The sequence below is a fragment of the Rhipicephalus sanguineus genome, chromosome 7 (assembly GCF_013339695.2).
Source record: "Rhipicephalus sanguineus isolate Rsan-2018 chromosome 7, BIME_Rsan_1.4, whole genome shotgun sequence".
Taxonomy (NCBI): domain Eukaryota; kingdom Metazoa; phylum Arthropoda; class Arachnida; order Ixodida; family Ixodidae; genus Rhipicephalus; species Rhipicephalus sanguineus.
This window is the reverse complement of record NC_051182.1, coordinates 101,722,780-101,750,155: the sequence shown is the minus strand read 5'-3', so window position 1 is coordinate 101,750,155 and position 27,376 is coordinate 101,722,780. Positions and strand designations below refer to the sequence as shown.

Sequence of the window (27,376 nt, the reverse complement as noted above, 5' to 3'; positions counted from 1 at the left end):
TTTTGCGTAAAAAACCGTTACGAACCGTTGCGGAACATTTTTTTTTCGTTCCGGAACAGAAACGGAACGGAACGTTTTGCGGTGGAACGAAACTAAAACCGAAACGAAAAACATTTCGTTCCGACACCCTGTTCAGAATAAATATGCTTTTGCGCCGGCTTACCCCGACACCCAAGCACATCCTCCTGCAGTCATGGGCACGCCGTGAGTGGTTACTGACCGCATGTTTTACAAACGTAACCCATACTCAGATAAACACATGCGAGTACGAGGGCCCGAACGACACCCAGCGCGTGCGGACGCCGTCTACGTCGAGATCAGACATTTCATATGCTAGGATTTGCGCACATAACTCCCACAATCACGTATACTCACTTGATTCTGTTATAGCGTCATCGCAGATGTTGGCAAACCATGAAAACAGCAAACAGTAACGAAGGAAAAAAGTGCACGGCGGCGGCCGCAACAACGGGCGCCGTCGAAAGTCTAGCATTTTCGTCTTGCCGGCGAGGCGTGTCCAACTTGAATGACTACCGCGTACGTTCTGGAAGCCACCGTGCTATATCTGCACCTCAAGCTACCGTCTTTAAGCCAGCAAAAACCATTATATATAGTGCGCCTGAGCGTTCTGTACACAGGCTTCTTTCTTTCATGTTCCCACGCGCGGATGCACGCAGCACACTCAAGGTCGATGGAAACGTTATTATGAAGTAGACTAAAGTGCATGTCAAAACGACATCTTGCACCTTCAGTAGTGCAGACACAACGTGCGATCAGCAAGAAATGACGCTTGGTAATTGTTTGCATCGCTCACTTTATGGGAGCTTGTACAGCAACGCGCGTAACGGTGGCAACTCGTTAACTGACAGCTTTAGTTGGGCATCCGCAACAGCCCCGCGAATACAGGCTGTTGTTGGAAATGGCTGGCAGATAACTTCCGCAGAGCTGCTGCAGACGCCCAGCTAAAGCTGTATAATTAGTACCTACGAAAGCAGTACATTCACCGTTAACTGGCGCCCGTTGTCCGTGTCGGCAGCTCTATGAATATTCCGCCCTCCAAGCGTTACTTCGTGCACCGAGCCGGCGTCAACACCACCGAAGACGCGCATGAACATGAAACTTCAAGACACGCAAACCGCACAACCAACGCAACCACGCAACGCATTCCAATAGACGACGAGATTGAAACGACTGAGAGAGAAGGCAGAAGCGGCGCGCCACCCCGGCGCCGACCCCTTTTCCGTCGGCGAGCAAGGCGCCACAACGGCGCCAAAGGGCAAGCGCGCGATATGTATAGCGTATATGGTGGCTCTTTCATGGCGGAAGCCAATCGAAACGCGCTTCAGGAGCGTCCAGTGACTCCTTCCGAGATGCTAACTCTTTTTCTCTGCCTGTACCTTCCAAAAGGCGTCACATGGACGCCCGGAGAGAGTCACGGTTCCATGACCCTCTTTTGACTCTTTTTTTTCTTAGAGTGTACCACGGGCCGCCGTATGCGGGTATGCGCCAGAGGTGATTGACAGTGTGAATCGAGCCAGGAATCGACCCAGACATAGATAATTTAAATGTAAGAGCGTTAAGGAAAACCGACACCGTCAGCGTTTACCGGACGAATGCAAAGAATAAAAATTAGGACCCCAGCAGGAATAGAACCCAAGTATTCTGCGCGGCAATCAGGTATTCTACCACAGAGCCACGTCAGGTCTATAAACTGGTTTGGAAAAACAGCCTATGCAGGCGTAATAGCGGTGCAACGTCAATAGTGGTTGTGGTGCTGGCTATCAAATTTTACAAGAAAGCAATAAGCACTATATATTTGCTCCTACGATACAGGCGTCATATCAGATTAACGTCTGTGGTTCCAGTGTAGGCTCCGCTTTTATGGCAGCCTAATAAAGATTACATTAGTATTCCTATGATTCAGCAAGCCATATTGAAGCATTCCTGCACAAAAATATATGTAGAAAGTCTATAGACTGTCTAGAAATGAATTTAGGCTGTCTACAGACTGTCTAAATTCATTTCTGCAAGGGTTGCTTGACTCGGAGGAATACATTGACGAATGTTACGTATGATATTCACATGATTGCACTATAAAGTGCACTTAGTTTCGGTAATACTGATGTATGTACTCTAACGTGAGGGCTGACGTTACGTCGCACGGTACATTACCCTTTAAACGCCAGTGTTGTCGACCTGCCTGGTAAGCCCACGGTGTGCACACAACTACTACACTTACAAATATTCGGCAGGTCCCACACCTTGAGGGAATCGGTTTCATGGGAAGCTGTCAGCGATTAGTTCTATGCTGTATTTTGTTTTGCTTTGAGTCCAGCGTTACGAGGTGGATCGACGTGTTTTCGTAATTGTAGTAGTTGTGTGCACATCGTGGGCTTACCAGGCACGTCGACAACACCAGCGTTTAAAGGGTAACGTATTGTCTGACGTAACGTCAGCACTCACCTTAGAGCACATACGCCAGTATTATGGAAACGAAGTGCATTTTATGGCGCGATGATGCGAATATCGCATGTAACTTTCGTTAGCGTATTCATCCGGGGTCGAGCAACGCTTGAATATAGCTTGGTGAATCTTAGGAATACAAATGTTATGTTTTTTAGACTGCTATAAAAGCGGAGTCAACACTGGAACCACAGACATCAACCTGGCATGACGTCTGCATCGTAGGAGTACATATGTAGCGCTTATTGCTTTGGTATAAAATTGATATGAACGGTCTGCTTCATAGTACTTTTGCAATGCGTGGTACTGTGGGTTTTGTTTAGCCCGACAAAATGTCACTTTTTCGTGTTTTTAAGTTTTTAAAGTTTTTTCGTGAACCATGTTTTTTGACGGTTAGCGTTGATGGATATTGTTGGAATGTATTTATTGGTTAGATATGCTATTTTTTTCTTTAAAAAGAGGCCAGTTTTCATGATTGTCGCGTTGTTAAAATGTTGCTTCGTATTCCTCGTAAAACTGTTCAAATTCATTATTGATCGCTGAGTAATTGCCTTTATCATAGAGACGGATGATTTTCTTATGCGATGAAACGCAAATTCAGAGAGTAATAAGGTGAACGCACGTCCAAATGTGCACAGCAAACGCTTTTGTAAGCTGTACTCAAAATATTCTCTACGCAATTCCGCTTTCATGTCCAAAGACATATGTTGGTGATACTGGCGGATGTATAAAGCAGAGACTAAATGAGCATCAGTATAACGTCACCAAAGGAAACTCGGGGCATTTGAGCGTTCATTGCCACGATTCACGGTGTCATAAGAATTCAAGCGTAATAATGAGTTTGAGAAACAGGATAATTACACTCCTAGCAAAAAGGTAGATGTCAAAGACCTCTAGAATGATAGACGCAAAAATGTTCCAAAAGACGGGTGATTTCATGATTCTAAAATATTTACGCCGACTTAACGGAACAAAAATGTAACAAAATTACATAGACGTTTCGCCACCTATGCGGGTGGCATCCTCAGTATAGACTGGCAGCAACCGAGCGGAAGTCACCCAGTTCACTTTTAGTCACATATGTGACTAAGAATGATAGACCCAAAGTCTGACGTTTGGTATCGTCTAAAATGTTCGCTAAGGTAACGTCGGATAAGGCGTGAGGATCACTTCCTTTTTTTTCAATTCAAAGAGGAAGCTAGCTTCAGGAAGGGGTACTCTACGATATATCACAGCCTCGAGATCCATCAGACAATTAAAAAATCTGCCGTGTACAACGCACCCCTTTAAGTAGCTTCACAGTAGGAAGGAAAGCCGAACTAGGTGATAAAATTAAAGTGGGCGAAAAATAGCACTTTCCGTCGGTGGGATCCGAACCCACAACCTTCCAATGTTGTGGGTTCGAATCCCACCGACGGAAAGGCTGATATTTCGTCCACTTTAGTTTTGTTTCAATTTAAGTGTGAATCATTGCAATGCAGTTAAGAAAGCACAAGTGATGTCCCCCATGCTTTCCATGGCTTAATTTTCTGTCGGTTTCATTGGTTTTGTATTGTACAGAAAACGAGCCCCTGCGACAATTCCCCTATTAAGGAGAAATAGACACCTTCAAGCATGCACGCGTATCGATATCATCATGGCGCACCTGCGTTGTAACTGCGCCATATGCGATCGAGACTCCGGAATAAATCACAAAATATGACTGATGGATCAGATATCGTCCTCGTTGGGAGCTGTCATTGGCCCGTATCTACATAACGTGTCTCCCCGGCTGTTGACATTTCCATTTCATATGTCAAGGGTGAACGCAGAAGCAAAGCAGCATATGAGGCGGTAGAAGAGACAAAATTACGCGGGTATAAATAAGAGGCCGTTCATCGCCTGGCAGTTCTTGTCACCGTGGTAAGTGCAAGTTTACTGAGCGCTAAATGAATAACGGGATCATTTTATTAGCAAGCGTCGTCTTGCTCATGATAGGCGAACTTAGCTGCACGATCCCTATGGGGAACAACGACGCAGATAAGGTGAGTTTAACGCGACTACTACACTTCATCGATCAGATGTGTTATTTTGTATTTCTTGACTTGGAACTTAATCGTCATACGTTAATACGACTGCACATAATATACGGGCCGTAACTATCGAGTCTAACTAAATTGGTTTGTACTAATATTGCACTGATTAAACACCTACGACTTCTTTCTTGTCATTGTTGCTTTCCACAATCGTGTTTGGACTGGATAAAAGGACGGAATTGTTTGAGCGTGGAGCCACAGTACTTGCTGCAACCCGAGGATCACATATTCCTAATAAATGCATAACCTGCGCATTAAAGGTGACACAGATTTCGTACACTCACAATTAGGTGAGAGAAGACTCAAAGTTAAGGCACAACGAGACGATTTCGTTTTTTACGGCTTTACAATGCTCTGATGAAAAACTTGGAGTGCGTTTGAGCTTCGCGTTCAAGAGTAGACAGCGATAGCGTTATCGGGCCCCGTACTCATCGTCTCCACATTCACTTGCTTCGATTCTTAATGGATACCTTAACCGTGCGGCGAGGAAAGGAACATCTCTGTGTGCAACATTGGCCGTTTTAAACTATCCTAGAGTGCGCACATATATTGGAAGTACAGTTACGAAGTGCCCACTACGCCATAATTCATCATTTTGCTAATTAGCCAAGTGTCCACTTCCCGTCCGTTAGGCAATACGCTTACCTACGCAGCCAAACACTTTCTTAATGCTGCTGGTGCTGACAATGATTACCGTATTTACTCGAATATAACGCGCGTTTGTTTTCAGATTTTTGCTGCCTAAAGTCGACCCTCGCGTTACAGTCGAATACCGTAATTCTATCTTTTCTTCCTGGACGCAATGAAAAGTCACCCCTCGCGTTACAATCGTGGTTGCGTTAAATTATGGTAAGCACGGTAATTATGTCTCAGCGCTTTGTAATGAGCGGGACTTTTAATCCAAACATTTGTTACGCAATTCGCACAGTGTGACGCATGGTGCGATTTTATCTTCTGCGATGAAATAGTACACCTGTTAACCCGACTCGTCGTCTGTATTACATTTTTTTTCGGCACAGTTTCAAGCATTGGCATGGCTGTGTGGTAGAACACCCAACAGTCGCGCAGAAAGTTTGTGTTCAATTCCGAATCGGTCCCATGTTTTTTTTTATTCTTTATATCCGTCGTGAAGTTTCGCCCTTGACTAACGCCACGAACGCCGACACCGGAATTTCTGCGACCCAGGCTCTCTAACGTTATCGCATTAAAAGTTTAGCAACCGTTTTGAAGACCTAGGGGAGTGCTGCCAGCACCTGGGGTTCTTCTGAAGTGTCCATATGTAGGGAACTTCTATTACGGTACTATGAGCAAATTATTTTGTAGCATTAAACGGTGTGTCGTCGGCTCCAAAACTAGAAGAGTGGACGGAAGACTAAAGCTTAAACAACGTGAAGCCAGAGTGATCACTGACGTATAACAAGGCATAAAACAAGGCACACTTGAGAAGTGCTACCGTATGAACCTGCGGGCGACGTATTGCGAAAATGCCTACCAAAACTGTTCACGTACCACAAACTTTCGACATTGGACAAGAGAAGGGACGAAGACGAGCTGTAACTTTCATCAATGAATCAATAAAATTTATTTAAGACTAGTCCGGCAGTTACCATTGGGTAAGGCGGGAGGAAGAGGAGATCAACTCCTGTCCCGTCCCACCCTTCATCGATGACTATGGTGGCGCCTCAGGTGATGGCTCGAAGTCCTTGGACCCAGGCAGCATATTCGGCTTGCCGGACTGCCCAAACCCAATCAGACAGCTCGTCGCTGGTGAATGCCACCTCCCGGCGGCAGCGACGCCGATGGAGACCATCCGCAGCCGCGGCGGCGGCCGGCCCCGGTACCAGCGCGGTGGCAACAGAGACTATTGAGCTCTCGGAGTGTGTCTCTGCCTAATGTGCGTCGTGAAGTGAGTGCCGACAGCGATATTAACTTGCCCACATTCCCAAACCTTGTGCCGCAGCGTGGCTCTTTCCCCTTTACACGCGTCCGTCGGGTAGGCTCGGGTAACAGATGCGTAGGATCGCCTGGCTGGGGTGTGTTTGTAATAATTTCAAAGTTACGGCATGTATTTTGTTTAATTTGCCATGTGGTGGTGGGTACTTGTGTCTGTTTAGTCTTTAATGTTTGGTGATGTCCCTGAATGTAGTCAGGCAATAGGCTTCACGACCGTTCGGGTTGCTGCTGTTCTGTTGTTATCGCTGTTGCCATCGCCGCGCTCTCGGGGGCGCTAACTTTCAACGACGTTTATTTCGGTGAGCGTGCAAGTATATACACTAGAAATGCGAAACAAACATTCCATAAGCACACAACTTCCATGCGCGAGCACTTTATATTCTCAGGAAACTCAACTCTTTTCGACACAGCCCGAGGAAGGGAGTGCTGACGCAGGCAGACCTAGAGTTACTGTATATGGCTACGTGCTTTTGTTACTTTATGTAACTGGTCCCCTACCCTTATACCCACTGCCTTGCGCAAACGGCGCCCGAATGTCTGGGAACCTTCCAGATTATTTAAGAAGCTTCTGATAGGCTTGAGCGCGCAAAGGCGCCCTAGCCTATCACTGCGTGTCTCGTGCCCCCGTCGACCTACCACCGCAAGACGATCAACATGATGACTGGTTCTTGGGAAACATGACGGCGGACGACTTCGCTGAACGACAGCGAGCCGACCCGGACCTCAGGAGCCTTGTGGAATGCCCTGAAGGTAGGACCGCCGTTGTTACGAAGGTATTCAAGCGAGGACTGGGTGTCGTTCTTCTTGTGAAAGGGCGTTCTCCTAAAGAAGAACTTCTCGCCACTTTGAGCCAACTTCCTTCTCATGGTGCCTTCAGCATGGCGACCAGTAGTCCTGCAGGCCCTACACGACAACCCGATGGCTCGTCACCTCGGTGTTTCCCGCCTTCTCGCAAGAATACAGGCAAAGTACTACTGGCCGCGCCTTGCCACCGACGTCGCTCGCTACGTAAGGACACGCCGGGACTGTCAGCGACGCAAGACACCGCTAACAAGACCAGCAGGCTTTCTTTAGCAGACAAAACCATCTCGGTGACAGTTCCAGCAAATCGGGATGGACCTACTGGGGCCGTTCCCAACGTCGACTTGCGGAAATACATGGATCGTCGTAGCTACCGACTACCTCACCCGCTACGCCGAAACAAGCTCCCTGACCAAAGCAGCGCCGCCGAGGTAATCAAGTTCTTTGGGAAGTCGGCCTACGTAATGGCGCACCAGAGGTTCCTCTCGTGTACATGAAGCATTGTGTGGTATGTGAATGAGCAGATGCATAGGTCACCCTATAGCTGGGGAGCGTGTACCTTGGTATTTCTCTCCTCAAATGACAACTCTTTAAATGAGGGGATATCGAGTACCAGTTTTTACTATATGCTTGTGGATGCCATTTTTGCGCGGAATTCTCCATATGCTCAGCACGACGGAAAGTTGCGCCCCATATGCTGTGTGCAGGTGTATGTTAACTACTTCTGCTGCTACAGAGGTGCATGATCATGGTGATATGGTACCACAATCATGATCATGGTGGTTATTCATCGAACTGGAGAAGTTGCACTAGGCGTCGACGTGTGTGCGTCCGCGTCATATGGTGCTATAGCTGTGAAATACCAATAGACGTTGTGAAAGCTCGTATGAATGTACAATAAACGATCAACTACCTCCGTGGGGATATGGTTCACCTTCGCGTTATACCGATTCCCGTGACGGAGGGCTCAACCATGTTTTTTATTTTCTTCCTTGGTTAATGCATTAGTTTCTTTCGTCACTACATGGAGGGCGATAGGGTTCCATGTTTATGCTTCAAACTGCATCACTGCTCCACAGGGGACACTAGGTATATTTTGTACGTGGACTGACGCCGCAATGTCCAGGGGTGCCATTATAAAGCACTGCCTGAAAATGCTTCACTGAAATTGTTGCAGTGGTTCTGCGAAGCTGCACAATTTTGAAGAAATTTCTTGGTACCTGGCTAAGCCCCTAATTCCCGTAACTTGAGATATTATTGCATAACTTCGTCGGTTATCCGTATATTGCGCAAAAAATGTTTCGACTGTTTGAAACTGGTCAGGTAATGTTGTCTGTATAATGAAAGAGTTACTGCTCTTCAGCTGTTGCAGCAAACGAGTGTGAAATATGGTTTATATAACAAAACTGGCAATCCTTTTCTTGATTTAAAATTTGACTGCATTACGCTCGAAACGACCGGAGGACACTCTCCATACAACGTAATGATTGACTGTGCTAACAATACTAACAAAACGACATGGTAAGTTTTCATCGTTCAGGCACACAGCATCTTTAAAAATGGCAGCATGAGTCATCAGACATCACAGTACCAGCAGTGCTTTTAATAAATACCCGTACTTTGCATGAATATTGGTTTTTGTAGACTAATGCTAAAGTAGCAAATCAGTTCTGTGGAATCCCGCAAGGTGGCGGAAGGGTTATGAAAGGGAAAATATACAACCACCCGTTTGTAGCGCAGATGGTTGACCCCCGACCAGGACGAATTTTCCGGTGATTATGAGGCTTTCCTTCTGAGAAATCCGTATAGATTTCCTTGTGGCTTTGAGCTACAAACGGGTGGTTGTCTATTTTTCCTGTCTTAATGCTAAAGTGGTAAGTGAACTCGAAGTGTGCCCATTACGCAAAACGCATTCCTTTCCATGTAATTTATTTTAGCTGCGCGTCATTTTTCAGAAGTGATGCAAGTGTTATCGAGGACACGCGCAATAGTTCTAGATGCAATATTTCATCCCCAACTAAAGGATCTACTAGAATGCCTCATTTTTGTAGTGTCTTCAAAGAACAATCATTGCCTACCGAGAGAGTTTTATCGAATCGAAGGATGAGAGGTGCGCAGTTGTAAAGCCGGTATCAGCTATTGTGCGCGAACCCAAAGAACTAGATCATCGGGAGAAAATGATCAATCCACCGTCTATGATTGTTCTACTTGCAAGTACTCAGCTTGCAGTGGCTAGTCTACAATTCAGATGGCGTGTCAGAAGGCGCAGAAAATGGCGCCAAATCAGATTCTCATGAGGTGTATTCGCTATAAATACGTTTCTATGTATCCTAAGAGGCTCTATAACATTTTGCTGCCAAGAAGGAGCACTGCAAGACCACATTATACACTGCACCGCATGAGAAAGCTCAGCACTCAGCTTAGCCAAGCGAAACATTAGCAGGAGTTTTACTGCTACTGCTGCAAACAAGTATTTCGAGAAAAACTTTATCACTGACTCTTCTGCGCCTCGAAGCGACCAAAATGTACGATAGGATGCGGTTCCAGGGGAACAGTCACCATTGCTAACATTATAGCAAAGAAATTTGCATTGGTCGCTGTACCAGTCTCTGGATTTACTCGTCTGCAGACCACCGCCTAATAAATTACTGCAGTAGCACCGAATTATATCAAACCCGTATGCGGGACGTGTTAAGCTTTTCTGTTGCGTCTTTTGCATTACGGCAATCCGCTGACATTCACTGACGAATCAGCAGGCTAAGAAGGACAATCGTTCCATGAAGTAATTGTGGCTCTGCGGCAGCACTCCCTAATCAGCTAAGAGGGTGGTGCGAAGACTTCCCCATACTTCTACTCAGTGGGACCTGCCCCATCACTGTTTAGAGGAAAGGGAATGACCACACAGGTTTTTGACCACAATGGCGGCCGAAGGCCCCTGATGTTGTATTCCAAGAACTCTGCACTTGCCACTTACGCTCCCCGAAAGCCAGGGACAAAAGGCAGGCCATTGTGAGAAGCATGTCATGATCGCTCCATTTTCATTTTTTCATCCATTGTGAACCACGTTGTCTTTTGGACACAGACAACCGGGGGACACAGACAACTAAATCTTGCATCCCTAAGGGGGCCCCCTTAGGGATGCAAGGTTTAGTTGTCTGTGTCCGAACCCTGCGCACGCCTATGTAGCTTACACGATTCCGTCATTTCCGAAGAGCTCCTACAGTGCAGTAGTCAGCGTTCCTTGCGCGCAAAGCCTGTCAATATTTTCGTAACTGTATATCCGGATCAGTAACTAAGTTTATTTGCAACGTAAATTTCCCGACACACCTTTCCACAAGAGAGTGAGTAATTGGTATCGTCAATATAACGATGTTAAAATATAACCCATAAATTGGTTATATAATAGATCACCAGTACACCGTATAGTATGGCTTTAGAGTCACAAAAACTACGGCTGGGAAATATTCGAAACCGTGCTAAACAACAGTCGATACATGCTGCCTCTAACAAAACATAAGGAAGAGATACTGGTCAAACACTATTTGGGAAAAGAAACGGAAGAGTACCTCAGTGCATTTGATAACAGTGAAACATAGTAATTTTTGACATTTGTTGAATAACAATAAGCATTGGCATAAGTGCTAAGGTAGAGCGAGAGAGAAAGAAAATTCGGCAGAAAGGAAGAGAGGAGTGATAAGAAATTTTGGCAGACCCACGCATTGTGGGAATGTATTTCATGCGAAGCAGACAGCGAGTGCATGCCTATGCCGAATTTTATATTTTTTGGCTATGAGTGAAGCATTAGGAGGTGGATGGACGTCTATGCGCAAATTTAGTGGTTGCGGGTGTATCCATGGCTTGCCAGGGCCGTGCGCTCCACTGGAACCTAAGGGGTAGCCTATCCTCCGATGTAACCTCGGCACTCACGTTACAACACAGAAGTTGAGTTGAGTTGAGTTGAGTTGAGTTTATTTACCACGTACAGTTGTACAGTAAGTGGCAGGGACAGGGGAAAAAAGCTGTATAAAAACAGCTTGACAAAGCCCCACATCCCCATGTTCACTGTGACAACAAAACGGCAAAAGCAAAGTAAAACACAAAACAACTTAAACCAGCAATGCACATGCTTTGCATCGGAACAAAGAAGTTATACAAACTTATACAACCCAGCAACGTAATGCTATAAATCGGAAGAAAGAAGTATACAAAACAGCAAATAATACTACACACATAAACTAATAAAGCATATTTAAAATTGAAGTATTAGAGAGCGTACGAACATTTTCACAATTAATTCCTAATTTATTTAGTGTACTCGGCAAGCAATACTGCAATGTCTCAAAACCATAATTTGTGCGCGGTCTCGGCACATGCCAATGTTCGGAATGTCGGTTTAGGCGCGTCGAAGGATTTAATTGTAAGTTAGCTAAACTACGTATATAGCCGCGACCTTTTATGGTATCCGATCTAAAAGAGATTACTAAGGAATATTCGTCAGTTTTATTGCAAGGAAGCGCGCGCTACATCGCGATGATGTGCATATTCTAAGTAGCGGTCGTTGGCGTATTCCTCCAGGGTCGAGAAACACTTATCTATAGCCTGTTCAGTCATACGACCGCATATGTAATGTTAATTACATTGTTATAAAGCGTATAGCTCAGATGGCAAGCCGAAACGACAGGGCCCCGACAGGACGTATGTATACACCTTATGCAACATTGCTGCCATCTGTCGTAGGTTTGACAAAGCTACCGATTCGGCGCCAGGTTGGAGGCTTGTGTCCGAATCGTATTGTTGTCGCTGCTTTAGCCTCTGGCTTGTATCTCCTTTGAATGTGGCCAACCTGGGCATAAAAAACGGCAGACGAGTGTTTAACAGTCTGTACACGTTACCGACATTTCCTAGTTATTACATTGACAGTTATTACGTGTAATGAGCCCCAGATATTATTATTATTATTATTATTATTATTATTATTATTATTATTATTATTATTATTATTATTATTATTATTATTATTATTATTATTATTATTATTATGTAGATTGCTCAAGGCAGTTCCACCTTCTCTCTACAATTGCTGCAGTCTGCCATTGCTGCATTTCCTCCTCAAAGGCGCATGCATACAGGCCTCCACCAATGCACGCGCACTCCAGACTGACGTCATGAGCTCGACGGCTGGTGACCACGCCTTCGAAAGGCAATGCCGAGTGCAAGAGCGGGACTATTTCTTTAGTCGCGTAGGCGTTCGGCTGCCGCACTTTGGTCACGTGGCCAGCCGTGAACGTACCTCTCCGGACTTCTTAAGTTGTATCCGATTACAGTCCACACTGATCGAGACTCAGTAAGCTTGAAGTAGTATAGAGAGAACTCATCATGAAACCGCGAAGCCTGTTTCAGTTCTATCTATATATGACCATGCGTTCGTAAGATAATTTCAACGTCATCCTTTTTGTATCACGCCCACAGGGACTTGGACCACCTTTTCGCGAAGCAATATTGTTTAGACTGACATCTCTGTTTCGATGTTGCTCGTCGAAGGCAACTGTTCTTTGACCAAGTTGAAAGAACTAGAACTTCGTGGAATATAATGCAAGAAACAAAAAGCCACCGTCTTAGGTCAATATTTCCGTACACAAGCAAACGTTTCCGCGGCTCATGTTGCGAACGCCGACAAATACAAGAAAAAAAATTCAGCATGGCTGCACAGCAAAAAAAAAAAAAAAAAGGGTCTGAACCAAGTGAAACTCTTTGTCGTCCTAACAGACCTTTTTCAAGCTATCCCAGAAACCCCCCGCAGGCGCGCGAAGCACTATGGGAAAAATGTGTACGGCGAGCCCGCCGACTGTTCCGTCGCTTGCTGCTCGTTGGCGCCGTGGGAGCACCAAACGAAAAAAAAAAACGCGTCGCCGCTGGCTGACTATTATTAAATCCTAAATACTACACATGTCTGAACGTACCTGCATGTATCTCTTCACATGAAATGCGAAAGGAATGATGAAGGCAGTGTAGGTATTACCGAGCGGATGTATACCGGACGTAGCAGTTAAGCCGCATGCGAGCTATCACGTGCCGATACATGCTGTCAAAGCGTGCTATCGTGAGCAATGTGAGCTGGAACACCGAATTCGCATTTATTCAATGATTACTTGTTCACAAGCCGCTGTGGCATTTATTGCCACAACGGCTCGTGATCGTGATTTAACCAAACTGTAGAGAGGTATTACAGTGTTCATTCTAAAAGGACAGGGCGTGAAAACACGGACACAAGAAAGAAGTCAAGACACCACAAACGACGGCGTTTGTGGTGTCTTGACTTCTTTCTTGTGTTCGTGTTTGCACGCCCTATCCTTTTAGAATGAATACTTACGAACTAGCTCAGCTCTCTGTTATTCTAAGCTGCAGTGTTCAGCTATACAGATGATTATTTGACTTTAATTGACAAGTCACGCGCTGTATAAAGAAGTGAGCATATTCTAAACGTGTTTAAAGAAAGAGAGATGGGACTAGAATTCACTTGCGAGATGCCTTGCTCTGATAATATGCAGTTTCTTGATACATGCTTTTGAGTTTCACTACGGAGCATGTTTGCAGGCAGTATAGGCCGCGTTTAGCGAAATCGGTGTTTAATTTCACGTCGGCGCATTCGAATATTGTTAAACGAGGAATTGTCATGATTTCGCACGGCATTGGGAAAAGAAAACTTGCGCACATAAGATGAGCAGTAGTTTCCAGCTGCAAAGTGATCAAAGAGGCGGGATATCCTGCGTATCGTTGTATCTATTTGCGAAAATCTGTTCGCATGGCAAAGAAAGATTAACACGGATGTCCTACATCAGTAAATAATGAAAATAAAACTAGAAATATTGCAGTTATTCCACATATGTATAAGAAGTCGCATGGCCTAAAGAACGTAGGGAAGTGGTGTTGGGGGTGTTTGCCGCCCCAAATAAGCTTAGTCGCATTAAGGTCGCAGGGGTCTGTAGTGGGCAAAGAAAAATGCGGCCAGAGGCGTGCCAATTGTTTTGTAAATTGTGTAGGAGTTAACAGCAAATTTATCTTTCTTGTGTCCACATGTACATCGGCCAGATTGGGCGATGTATTAATACGCGCCTCAGCGAGCATCGAAATTCATTGAATGGAGCCGTCTCATCTCGTATCGCTATGTCAGTCATGAAAATGTAATCCCATCTTCGAAAGCACAGTAATTTTGTACCATCAACGTTATCAGACAACGCGAGAAATTTCGGAGGCATATCATGTCACAAATAATGCCACACTTTGTGTCAGTCAACCTTAATCGTTACAAGACAAGGAATCGACTGTTGGCACGCACCTTGGTTGTATGACTTTTCGTGCCTCTTTATGACACGCGCGACGCACTCCCATTTTTGTATATATGCTTTTTTTTTCACGCGTCCAATAAACTTTCAGTTGTGTGTGAGCGCTGGTTTGTGCATTTCCTTCCTTGTTCTGCTCCTTTCTTTTTTCGCGCTAAGTATTATTCCAACCTGTAGTTATAGCACCAACGAAGGTTAGTAGGCACTTATCGTTCGTTATATATATGGTGCGAGTAACGCAATGAATGTACCTAATTTCCCCAAATGCCGACTACACTTTCTATATAATGTACTCTTTAAATATCAGAACCTCACACTGTACTCGCTCACAGTGCAGATGAACGTTAATTCCAAATGCATCCGCGAATCATAGACCGCTCCTGTACTTCATAGGCAACCGAGTTGCATCTTTTTTTTTCATTTATGCCGTAAGGCGCACTGGCGCAAAAAAATAATAATAAGAGATGACGCTTCTGAGCCGCTAAACTGGTCCAACAGTGGGACAGATGGAAATCGTCGAGAGGCCGTCGCAGCTAAACAATGAACTTCGTGATTGAATTGCGCCGTAACATGTTGTACCTTGCCAAATTCACTGTGTCTAAGAAGTCCTGGCACGGCGCAAGCGGAAAGCTACAGCGCGAGGCCCGCGCGCTCGTCGCGGCGGCTGCTGCAACGTACACACATTTCCCATGAGCGCTTGCGCACCCATTGGTTGCGCTCGTGTGCTTGAAAAAGGTCTATTAACCAAGTCTCTCGATGACTGGTTCCGTCGCCTCCTTTACAAATGCCTATAATTACCTCTATCACTAAGACCGACCTCTCTGCCTTTCTGTGAATAAATCTCTCTCTATGATTGCCAAGTGAATTTTGAGACATTGTTGTAATAATTACTGTTCATTACTATTTCACTCAGGGAAACATTACTGTATTTAGCGAACACATCACGGGCTGAAAGATCGTCAGTGAACAATATGATTACTTTTACGCCTCATGAGAATAAATCTATCGGTAAGCACCCATTCATATCTTTCTATGCTAAATAGTTACTCAAATGAGAGTAATCACAGAAAGCCTCACACGAATTGACATAATAATGTTCATAATAAGTTCAAAATATGTATTTTGTCTCAGAAATATCTCAGAAACTGAGACAGCAGTATTTGTCAATCATACTAATATTAATTTTAAGACTTGTGCAACAACAACGTTTCCTAATCAAAGCTAAATCAAAGCACGTTATAAAATAATTTGGAAATTTGTATTTCAAATTGTGAGATGGGAACGTAAAATTGAAACAGTGTTGGAATGTTGAGAGATATATAGTTGTTGTTCTGGCAACAGGATCATATTAAAAAAGCATACATTCGCAGATGAGCTTTACTTTAGGAAGTATGAAATGTGGATGATCTTTCAAGGCACGAGAGGTACAAAAATGTCATTTGCTTTCTGGAATGGTTCGGGGTGCTTGACGTTTGCAATGGTCATGCCCTAGGGCACCCTAAGAATTTGCCTGCTACAAGCCCCGATGTGTGTCACGCGTGGCGAAGTGCAGGTATGACACGTGATCTCACATACATGATGATCAACGAAGGTAATTAAGGCGGTTTTAAGCGAATTAAACGTGGTGTTTTACGCGCATAAGTGCCTTTTTTTCGGAAGCGATGTGGATACGCGAGCTTGACCAATTCCTTGCAGGAAGTGCCCAGACGCAAAAAAGGCTGTGCGCATCTGAAAAAAATTAAAGTACAATTAACGGGTAGTTGTATGAAGAGATTCATTGAACTTCGTCGAAAGTTTAATGTCCCGCTGCAAACACAATAAATACAGCAACGTCTGATCTCTATTCGATTCTCGTACTTAATGTGCCCCTAACCAACACGTTGATGGCTGCCCCGGCATAGAGGCATTGAAGACAATTGACCGAATTGCCACATGCGTGGATATTACATCTAGAAACTCATATTTATCCATGTCCTAGACTTGAGACCTTACCTAGGAATCAAAACACAGAATGTACTGGCATTATATGTGGGACGTTGAAAATGAAATCCTCAATGAACTGCATGTACTTGAGTCACATTTATTAATATGTCCGCTGGTTTTACGTCCCAAAACTACGATATGATTATGAGAGACGCCGTAGTGGAGAGGTCCGGAAATTTTGGCCGTCTAGTGTTCTTTAACGTGCACCTAAATCTAAGTACACGGGTCTCAAGCATGTTCACCTCCACCGAAATGCGGCCGGGATAAGCCGCATTTAGGATACCGGTTGCAGGCAACCAAGTCGCGATGACATTATACCCTGCTCAGTTCTCTTATAATAGGGCACACTTACACGACATGGAGAATTACTGTCGTTAAACGCAGCGCAGCACGGTTCAAATCTATCGCTGCAATGCAGGGAGTGCGGCTGGGCGCCTGAGCTGACAGAAGCAACTGTGCTCGCACGATTAAAAGAAAAGACGGAGCTAGAGATTGAAGAGGCGTTTTGAAGCAGCAAATTTGGTGAAGCATGTGTCGCGAGGCCGCCAATATTGTTGCATAACATCGAATTAGATTTCCTCATTGCCAATCACTAAATCTCCTCTTTTCTTTTTGTTAGGGATCACGTGTTTTCATTGGTATTTATGCGTCTGAGTTCTTCAATAAATTTGAGTTGATAGTTAGCGCTGCGTGTGTGTACTCTTTTTTGTCTCCGCGTTTTTTACGTTGCGTTTAGTGATGTTATCGCGCCAACTCGCCCAGCAAGACATCCTTCTGGAGAATTACTGACTGGCTGTGAACATCTCGCCTCTGGTAGATGCAGTAGATACTTGAACTGTAGTGCATCATGCAAAGGATAAGCGGCCGAGCCGGCCGCTTATCAGCGCCGTGTCCTGTCATTTGGCCGGCGTGGCCGTTTCTTCATTTCGGTGATGCGCTGTACCAGTTCAACCCTGTTCAACCATCATCACCAGATGTAGGGAGAGGCTCAGCGTCCAGCATGTCCTCTCCGAAGACCGTTTGAATGAAGCTGAGGCCAGGACATATTCATTTGCGGTACAGAGAGCATATCGCGCTGCGGCCCCTATTGGTTCTTGATCCCTAAGCGCCATTCTTCACAGACACAGTTCTAGATGTCTTAAAGCGATGTTTGGACACTTTGCATTGTCAGTCCGAATAGTTACGAGCACGGCCTTCAAACAGAGGCCCGCTGTTGCGATGTTCTTTTCGTGATAGCACATGCCACCAGGTTATTGTGCTCGAGGGCCTTCTCGCAGTTTCTGAAGCAAATATTCACAAGCTGCGAGAAAGCAACGTTATGATTACCTTTAACCTGCAAAAAAACACAATTATGTAAACTCACGAAAGCTCGTGCACAGCGGCGACTGAGCGCAAAGGGATATTTTCTGCGTCTAGGTTGGAATGCAGCTGCAGTGAATAAAGTACTCAACGTGGTACTTGTAGACCTGCCTTTCAATGAAACGTAGGCACAAATATTCAACAATATCAGAGCGAACAAGTACATATGCAATGCAACAGAGAAATTATTTTTCAAAGCATGGGCTCTCGCATGTAAAGCAGGCAAACATCAGTGTTGAAACAACAATTTATACAAACACTACACTTGCGTCTGTTGTTATTCATGTAAAAGTGCACAAAAATTGCACTTATGAAGTTGGATGCTGCCATATAAACACAAAATCAGACTGATGCAACACTGCTGCAGCATAGGGAAAACTTTACGAAATAAAGTCTATCACAGTAGCAGAAAACAATAAATAGAATTACCGAAAAGCAACACGCAAGCACCCATTTTTGTTGAAAACATAATAGAATATAAATTTGAATAGAGCAGAATCAGAATAATTTTATTTCAACGTCAGGCTCCAAAAATACATATGTTGAGGGGCGCGAGCAAAAAGCCATAAAACGGCTTGACGAGGCCCACGGTCTCTTGAACTTGGCACAAAAAGAGGGAAATATGAACGCAGTATTGACTATCATTTCTCTGCCCCGAAAAAGCGAAGAAAAAGATCGGATGTCACATAAAAAATACCGCAGAATGTAATGCAACTGCAGTCGAGAAAGATATTTTAACATACAATGTCACACTGTTGTAATAGAATGTAACACATGTAATTTAACATTTATAAGTTGTAAACGTATCTTACAGTCTTAATACACACACTGTGAACGTAGGTTATAGTCCAAAACCCTCCCTCCCGTTCCTAAGATTGTTGGTATGCCCTAGAAGGCCAGGGACACGTGCAGCCTGCATCCGACGTGGGGACATCTGACGTCACGGCTCGGGCTGGCGTGCAGCCGCTGCGAGCTGACAATCCTCAAAAAAATACAGCCAACTCTTCAAAAATATGTGAAATCAGCTCTGTTTAGCGAAATAGTCGCGTCTCCTGAGTGTAATTTATATGTTTTCGTATGTTTTCCCTATTTTTCTTCAGTGTCCCTATAAAGGCAAGGGAAGAGAGGGAATCATGTTGTCCCATTTCATATATCACGGGAAAAGACATTCTGCATACCAGTTACGATGAATGGCAACGAAACGCCAACACCTCCAATATCGGAAATCATATTTTAACGCGATAGCGTTAAAGAGCTCGTTTTTGCATAACTTCAGGGGTCGGCGTCTGTGTCGGCATTGGTAGTTTTTTTAAGCGAAAAAGTGCTGCCCGTGACTGAAAAATCGAGAAAGATGCAAATAAAATGAATATTACAAATTTTGGTTCGAGGGAGAATCGAAACCAGGTTTCTGCTCAGGGGATCCAATTAGGCTGCCGCGTTCTACTCTTGAAGGCGAAGCTCAAGAGTTCTTCAAGTTTTTGGCCATGCTGGAACCAAAATAGAATTTTTTAGTTCTAAACTCGATTTTTCATGTGTCCTTAAATTTACATTCGTTATGTCCGAATACCTTGAATACTCCGAAAAGTATTAATACTGCCATTCTAACGGTTGCCGGGTACTGTAGTGTTCTGTCGAATATTTCCACAAGCGCGCAATTTGCAATAAATAGGCAGCTCAGATTAAGCCTATTTTTTTTTTCTCTTTCAGCATCACCTGAAAGCGCGATGTTATATGAACTAGTGTTCGCTGTTGACGGAAAATGTTTCGTTCTGTTTTATAAAACTACCTCTAACCCGAAAAGTGAGTTGGAAATGGCTGCTACACTCTCTACATTTATTATTGAAATAGCGGCTCTGAAACAATACTGAAAACACTATGGCTGTTTACGGAATAACGTCAATTTTTTTTCTCTGAAAGAAGTTTTATTTTTCAATAAGTAAATTAAAAAAAATAACAGAGGCGGTATCTTTGAACATCTAGCAAAAAAAAAAAGTTGACGAACAGAGTGAAGCGCTGAAGATGAAAATAAATAATAACTGTTGGGTTTTTACATCCTAAAAAATTCACGGACGATTACGATACTGCCGAATGCGGATTCTGAGCGCAGCTTCTTGTTGGGGCAACGTCAGCTATGTTCGAAGTTTTAGCTATTCGCAGTGGTAGCAATGTAACATCCGTTACAAAGTGCCACAGAAGCTGCCAGCGTTCGAGTTCTACGCACACCATCTGGGCATCGAACCAAGCGAAACCAGCTGCAGTGCACGTGCCAGCCCTGCATACGCACGAGCTCTGATCGAGGGGGCAGCGCGCGTGACGAAGGAAGAAAGCGAGGTTAGAGGCCAGTGGCTTGTGATATCGACACACTCCGCGTTAGCACTCGTTCCCCCTCGTCCCCTCTAGCGGTTAAGCAGCCTACGCGAAAGGCGACGCCGCTCACCGCATGAACGGGTGCCCAAGGGCTGCGCTCTGAAACACGACACAGTTATGATGGACGCCGTAGTGGATTGCATTGGAGATTTTGACCACCTGGGGTTCTTAGTCCTAAACCTAAGCACACGGGCCTATGGCATTTTCATCGAAATGTGGCCTCAGGGGCGATCTCGCGACCGTCGGGTTAGCAGTCAAGCACCATAGCCATTGGACCACCGCGCTGGCTGAAAGATACGGAAATACTTGGCAGTCCCACTTACGTTTAAACTTATCATGAACTATTCATGTACACTGTTTTCAGATCCCACGTTGAGCTTAGCGTTATTTTATTTGCTCTAAACGTCAACGCAATTGTGTACTCTTATTTATGTAATAATCCTTGATGAATAGAATGGTGCTTGATTATGCAGTATAGTTAGAAAGGGCGAAGAGAAACTTGCAGTATCGCAAAACACTTCAACCCAGCACGCTTGTGCGGCGCATACTCGCGTACGGCTCATGCTATGAGGGTGCGTGACGGGCGATTCACAGTCTGTATCAGGCCAGAACAGAGAAAACAGATATTGAAAAATTTGAAGCCACCTTGTGTAGAATAAAAAGACAAACACATACCGTTTGTTACAGTTGGCAATTTCATTGCAACACGCAGACTCTTAAGTGTGTGCAACTAGGACAAAACACGCTATAGTCTAGTGTTGCTTGCCGCCGCAGAAATACGCCAATGAACGCTGCTTACAATTCGTTTCGATAAAAGCGATGTGTGTGCTATAACGTGAGTGCAGGTGTTCAGACAATGAGCGACTCTTTAGACGCAAGTGTAGTCAACGCGCTTGGAAAGCCCACGATATGCATACAACCAAAGCAAGTCAAGGACATCGCTCCGACTCGGAAGACTGCAGCATAAGCAGCTACTCGCTGACTGCTTCGCATGATGTCTATACCCCCAATGCGTGACATCTGTCGAAATTCTTCACTGTGTGTCACTGTCACTAGCTTTTGCAATTTTTCGCTTTTTGAGCTTTAGGTATAAACCCTTCGACTGTTTTTTGTAACCTATTCTGCTGTCGAGGTCGTGGCTGTCACAGAATGTTATTCAGGCAATTGCTTAAAGGGGCCCTGAAGGGGTTTTGAAGAGTTTGTATAAACGCATTTCGCCGGTAAAGCAAAACAAGCTGTGGGTTCGAGCTAGTTGGTACTCCATGATCAACACTTCTTGCGCAAAATTTTTTGGACAAAGGACGAAACAGGCACGGACGGGCGCAAACTTCCAAATGAATTTATTATCTAAATGTGACATATATATATACGCACGCACGCACGCACGCACGCACGCACACACACACACACGCACGCACGCACGCACGCGCACGCACGCACGCACACACACACACACACACACACACACACACACACACACACACACACACACACACACACACACACACACACACACACACACACACACACACACACACACACACACACACACACACACACACACACACACACACACACACACACACACACGTCTGCATCTCAGGTCAGTGGGCATGGACTGTAGATTGCCGTTGTGAGTGATTCCTGCCGCTTGAGTTACGTCGGCGAAAAGCTGGTGGAGATACAAAATTTCAAAACAAATATTTCTCAAGTTAAAAAGATAATACCTTTTTCTAACTTTGCCAATGTTCAGCTAATAGATAGAGCTTTCAAACGAAGTATATTGCATATTTTTAGTCCGACCGCCAAGGCAAATTTTTTTATTCTGAATACAGAGCTTTTCTAAAAAAAAGGTGAAATTCGCAATTTGTTTTCAGACGATCTGCTACACTTTCAGCAACTAAATTATTTTTCTTTTGTAGTATGTCAAACAGGCCATCATTTCTACCCTTTGAGTTTGTCTTGTTCCTTGAAACAAATATCAAGCTTTGCAATTTTATTCAATTTTGCTCATGCGAAAAGCCCTCGAAGAATCGGTATACATAAATAAGTAATTATTTTTACAGTTACATCACTTCATTAGCTTGCCGGAAATACCATTTTATCGAGTGCATCCTATAAACGTCCTTTGAAAAAAATTGCTGTTTGATGCCCTTTAGCTCAGTCGGCGCAAAACTACAGACTCTCACAAACAGGCGGGAAAATTTTGGCAACAGAAATAAACGAGCAGAACGAGTTTCGAACTTCAAGAAAAACGTGGAAATTTTTTCGGCCATATTTGTGATGGTCGGAAAAACGCTGGATGATTTGGCATGGAATGACCCAGATAACGGAACACCTTCTCTGCCCATCTACTTCCCTTCATATTCCTTAGCCTCTCTTCGAACCTTATTTTGCCCTGAGCTCCCCTCGCCTCAAAACCTGCCCATCCCATATCGACCTTTACAGCCGCATTTGCCGTCCTCCCGTGAGCACCCAACGCGAGGCACCCACATTCCTTTGATTTACGTCCATTCCCGATTGCAGCTCTACACTCATACACCACTGAGTTCCCAAAAGTAAGCCCCGGAACCATTACACCCTTCCACAGACCTCGAAGCATCTCGTACCTATTGTATCCCCACAACGCTCTGTGCTTCATTATTGCAGCATTCTTCTTTCCTTTTGCTGCCGAGGCTTTTACAGCGAAAGCTGTTATGAGATCATTTCAGTGGCCGTTTTTGGCGCTGTAGTTGTCCGCCACCGCCGCCGGTGTCCGTAACCACTATCACTCGAAATAAGAAAAAAATTCCAGGATGGAACGAGGTTGGAACCTGGGCCCTCTGCGTGGGAGCCCAGTATTCAACCTCTGAGCCATGCCGGTGCTTGAAACTTCTTTGCAAAAAGGTCCTATAGAGGCTTCATGTCAAGAAGGAACCACATTAACACATGCAATATAGCGTGATAGAAGAGCAAACTAAGCACCAAGCGTCGCACAACGCGAATTCTGTAACCAGGCGTCACGCAATGCGAATTGCGCAACGAGTAGGTTGTTGAATGCTTCCAACCGATTACAAAGGGCTCCGCCATAATTTTTCATCGTCATCAGGCACAGCATCAACAAGGTGCGCATAATGCCTTACATGCGTTTAGCAGGTACCACGGCTCTCTGTAGAATGACGAAAAATGGCATAGTGCCTGCTTCCCTACTTCTAAAAAATTTCAGTGATTTATAGCGTAGTGAGTTATCGCAAGTGCACTTGCACATGATCCATTTCCTCGGCGTCTCAGTAAAGTTCTTCGCCCCCCCCTTCTCTCCCACGTCAACGTATGTCATACAGCATGGCGGGAGAGGGAAGTAGCGACCGGGCGTCACCCAATGCAAATTGCATAACTGGTGGGCCGTTTAAAGCTTCCAACCCATTACAAAGGGCTGAGCCATAATTCTTCATCGTCATCAGTGGTCGCTTCAACAAAGTGCACATAATGCCTTACAGACGTGTAGCTGGTGCCTCGCTTCCCCGCAGAATGACGAATAATGCCTTAGTAGGTGCTTCCAAACTTCACAAAAATTGTGATTTATGGCGTAGTGGGTACCTTGCTAGTGTACTTTTATTAGTAGCCCCAAGAGAGCTTACAACGGGCTGTAAAAACGCCGCTCTTCCGGCTTTCGCTGTGACTGTGCTGCGGTTTGAGCGCAGGCCTGGCGTTTTTTCCTGTACCTCCATGTATTTGTCGCTCTCACTTACCCATACTCCGAGGTACCTGTATTCGCTTACCCTCGGTATTTCTTAGTCTTGTATTGACACCATCGGAACACAGGGATCATTGAATACCATCAATCCACACTTCATTACACTAAATCCTAGTCCAGAAGCTTCACCTTCCGCATATATCCGCCAGCCGCTGTATATATGATCTCGACTGTCCGCAAATAAGATGATATCGTTCGCATAAAATAAACTTGGAAGCCTCTGCTCAATCATCGCGCCGCCCCGTTTGCGTGACAGATTAAAACCAATGTTGCTACCTTCTAGCGCTTTTTCAATAGTCACCATGTACAGCATGAATAACATCGGGGACAAAGGACATCGCTGTCTCAGCTCCTTGCTAATCTCAACGTTCTCTTTGCTACTCATTCCTTCCCATTCTATGCAAGCAGGTCAACGTGTAAGCCCCTGTTTACTTGAAATCCATTCTGAAGTTCTCCCAAAACATCGTTATGTTCTGGCCACGTTTCTATTTTCATTTTTACTGCTTGCAACGCCAACCTGTATAGTGCGGATGTATTTGTTAGTGGTCAGTACGAGCGAATCTTATCCTTTTCTCCCTTGCCTTTATAGATTAAGTTCATTCTACTTTTCCTCCAGCTGTCCGGTATTTCCCTGTCCTGTAAACATTTTTCTACGGCTTTCAGCAGCAGTTCATTAGTGTTATGTCCTAGTTTGTTAATGAGGCTAACGTGAGTCCCATCTAAACCCGTGGCAGTGCGCTGGTAGTGAGGCAGCACCTGTCGGTGCACATATCAACCACTCCGCCAGCTCCGTCTCTGTTGCCAGAAAGCGTGCTGCCGGGCGCACTGGGCCTCTGAGATTGCGCGCAACCTGTTGGCGCGCAATATCGGAGGCCATGAATGGGCGAAGCTCAAACCGTCGAGTGCGCTCATGAGAATGCTGCGATCGCTAGCGTGCCAGCGCGTCTCATGAGTTGAGGAGGCAAGGCAGTGGTGAGAAGGAGGATATAGATATAATTGTCCGTAGCGGCCTCAGTACACGGTGCGTCGCTCAATTTGTGGTGCGGATGATTTGATAATGTTCTAACTTAAACGCTGACAAAACTTCAAAAAACCGTGTCAGGGTCCCTTTAAGGGGCACTTGAACACTTTTTTATTATGATCAGAAAACGCTGCAGATATGTAGTCGAGGCTCCTGAGTACATGTGAGCCAATAAATACAGTGCCGTAGGCGGCCTGGAATTTACAAATAATTATCGATATTTGCTAAAAATCCCTCACTCATCTATCGACAAATTATGCCATAAACCCAAAGGACCGCGCCATCAACATCAAGTCCATGGCGATTGAATGATTTAAGCATCGTGAGCTGCATGTTAACTGCAGGCACCGCGAAATGCCACTGCGTGCGTGCGCGCTCGTTTGCGATCGCACTGAAGATAAGGCATCCGTTGGAAGAAACAAAAGGAAAAGAAGTGCTCATATTATTACGCGCGCTGGCGAACGGACGTAGCTTTTTGACCCCTTGTGATTCTCTTTCTCTCCCCCCCCCCCCCCCCCATCACACACCGCTTGCGCTGCAGCCATAAATTTTTTTCGGGGGGAGGGGGGGTTCACCACACTTTATGTGTGTTCGTGCGTGCGTTTGTATGTGGGCGTGTATATACACACAAGCAAAACTGAGAAAATTCAGGGTTCACAGACCCCCCACCACCCCCAGGGGGGTGGGGGGCTTTGACCCCCCCCCCCTCATTCCTGGCTACGCCCCTGGTACGCCGGTACGAAAGGACAAAGAATGCGCTTAAAGCGTTCGACAAAAAAAATACGCTCGTACGTGACGGATTCCAAATCGTTTTGCTGCAGTCAATTCATGAGGCAATAACCTACTTTAATCGAACGGAGCCATTCCATGATTACTTGAAAAAGTAGTGCCGGGCCCCTTTACGATTTAAATAAGCATATGTTAGGAGGTCGGAAGGGCCTCAGGCACACTCCAGCAAATATTTCATCGTAATCAACGTTGTGTTGTAATATCAGATGGGCATATCTATGTAATAATCGGTGTTCACGTTTTCTGCAAGATTTTCTTAGAAATTGCCTGTGAGAGAGCTAGCCTACCTAGAAGAGGATGACAGTAGCACGAGAAAGAACAATGTACAGACACCCTCGTAAAAAAATTGCTGACTTTCAGTGTTAGCTTCTGGCACGTGGTGAAACTGCTCAATTAAAGCCAAGCAGTGGGAAAATGATACTTGGCTAAAAGAAATCATACGCCTAGAAACACTTTCTGGACACACAGCCTTAGTAGGTGAACGCTCCAGCTGAGAAGTTCCTAAGTGTTTGCGTTGGGCATCCTCTCGGGATGATCAGAGGTGTAATTGGAACACATACCTTTTAACAGAATTTCTGTACGAGCACTGTGTTACCAATGCGTGATGATGCACATGTATGAACAGCGAAGATGTGCCTAATAAACGTCCACAATATTTATAAAATAATTATCGGCTTTCAATTTCTGCTAGGCGCACGTGACCTCACCTGTGCTCTGCTTAAGTTTCTCAACTACTGGTAGCGGTAGCAAGTGAGTAACTGAGAGGGTAATTGTTAAAAAGAAAAAAAAATAGCAGCATGAACATTGAGTTAGTTACGCACAGGTCCATAGCCAGGGGGTTGACCTAGGCCTTCCTCCAGAAATTCTGGTGAAGCAATTCTGGAAATTCTGGGCTAAGCAATTCGTATATTTATTTTGTTTCAATTTGTGTGATAAATGATGCCGCGTAAATTTTTTGCACATGCCTTGGATAATTACTTTTGTTCTCTACGTAGGTTGCTACCTCTGGAAAAGAATTCAAAACGATACTTGCCCAATTTCCGCCGTAGATGGCACAGCTTGTGATATTAAATACAGGAATTGCCATACGTAACCTAGCCAACAGTAACTGCAACCCTATATGTCATTGGACAAGGAAGAGGAGCCCGTACAAATATAACTTCAAGCGCCGAAATTTCATTGGTATCCCTTGCCAGAAAATGAAAGACAAAATGATAGAATGAGAAATGACATAAGAGAACCTTCTTGCCTTCATTCTTTTTGGAAGTAAATGTCTTGCTTGTGAAAATAGAGTTTTCTTTTTTGCAACAAACTGAGCTGCGTTCGAAGCAGCCAGATGTTCGCATAAATAACAGTGTTTTCGGAACCACCAGTCCTTTTTAGAACTATAGAGCCGCAGCAAGGTAACCGGGAAAAGTGAACCAGCGAGAGGGTTCAGCTGCTGAATCATCGTCCTCAGATACCACCACACTCTCCTCTACGAGTGGCATCG

General features: G+C 44.8%; 1 long non-coding RNA gene across 1 annotated transcript; it reads left to right on the top strand.

Moving 5' to 3' along the window:
- Nucleotides 1-4,330: 4,330 nt before the first annotated feature.
- Nucleotides 4,331-27,166, top strand: LOC119400818 (uncharacterized). Its single transcript, XR_005185247.1, has 5 exons — nucleotides 4,331-4,487; nucleotides 8,656-8,813; nucleotides 15,546-15,640; nucleotides 19,682-19,774; nucleotides 26,880-27,166. It is a non-coding gene; the product is annotated as an uncharacterized LOC119400818 (long non-coding RNA).
- Nucleotides 27,167-27,376: the final 210 nt, after the last annotated feature.